Source organism: Cibotium barometz, chromosome 5 (genome assembly GCF_041138505.1).
Source record: "Cibotium barometz isolate CiBa-2024 chromosome 5, ASM4113850v1, whole genome shotgun sequence".
NCBI classification, from domain to species: Eukaryota; Viridiplantae; Streptophyta; class Polypodiopsida; order Cyatheales; family Cibotiaceae; genus Cibotium; species Cibotium barometz.
The window spans coordinates 7,736,768-7,738,200 of NC_141050.1; positions in this window are offsets into that span (position 1 = coordinate 7,736,768).

Sequence of the window (1,433 nt, forward strand, 5' to 3'; positions counted from 1 at the left end):
CTCATTGCTCATTGCTCAAGCTTCAACACACACACACACACACACACACTTCCTCAAGGCTCACACACAAAAGCGGTGGTCAAAGCTTACCATTTTACTATAAATTTGTGCTCATTTTGATGTACTTCCAATAAGTGCAGAGTAAAAAAACTTTTCAATTTTTTTTTAAAAGTGCCATTCCCTCCCTCATCTCCCCATTCCCTACTTATGGCCTTCCCCCGTCCCGTTCCTGTCTCACATTACCGTCCCCCGTCCCTTGTGATGACTATGTTGCAGGGACAATGCGAGAAGAAATCCTCCTTGGAAGAGGATGGATGCCACAACCGGTGTCACATTCACTAGGAAGCACGAACGGCCACTCTACAACTTGCCTCAAGGCAAGTTATGGTCCTCATGACAGAGCCACGAACTCCATTGCAACAAGGCATATCACCCTCTTCACCAATCCCAACCCCCACGATCCTTGAAAAAGATAAGACTATACCGCCAAAAAAGAGACCAATCTTTTACCAAGAGCCACTCTCCAACAAAGCCTCAGCAGCAGTGACAAACTCCGCAACATGCCAAGCCTCGCCAATGATATGTACTAACACTACTAAATACCGGCAAATCCCGCCCCGAACCATTTCCCCATGGACCCCGTAGTAGACAAAGTTATCTACCCGACCCGCCAATACTCACTAGTGGGGTACCCAGGGCGGTCCTCGTCGCACAATGTTAACAAGACCAAGAAGAACATTCGAAGGAGGCCACTACCGAAGCAAAGACATCAAAAAAGCCCACCTCGTTCTCAAGCCACAACCGCACAAAGATGGGTACCTAAGGATCTCCTGACAGCCCAAAAGTTATATGAAGGCAATAGGCAAGTATTGATACCCAAGCTGCAAACACATAGCATCCATCCCCACATGCCCATTGTACCCCCACATTTCCAATGGCGGGCCAAAGCTTGGGCACATATGTCACCTGTTGAAATATACAAGTGAATAGGGTGTGTGTAGGAACAAGCCTTTGGTTAGAGGCTGTAAAAGAGAATCTGTAAATGTGAGAGAACCTGTGAAAAGGTGAGAAGAATCTACTGGGAGAGAATAAAGGGTAGCATGAGAAGATTTAGGAAGTGTGGAGATATTCTGGGAGAGGTGGAGAGAATCAAGCAAAAGAGGTGGAGTGAATCAAGGAGAAATCAGTGGAATTAGATGCTTGGATGTAAACTCTATAAATTGAGGCATTGGCCTAATGAGAATTCGCTGGTTTTTGATTATCCATGCTTACATTAAGCTATTTGTTAATTACTCACTAATTTGCTGGTTTTTGATTATCCATGCCTACATTAAGCTATTTGTTGATTACTCACTAATCATATCTTAATTATTTGTTAATTACTCACTAATCACATCTTAATTATTTGCTAATCACTTTGTTATTGATGTTTA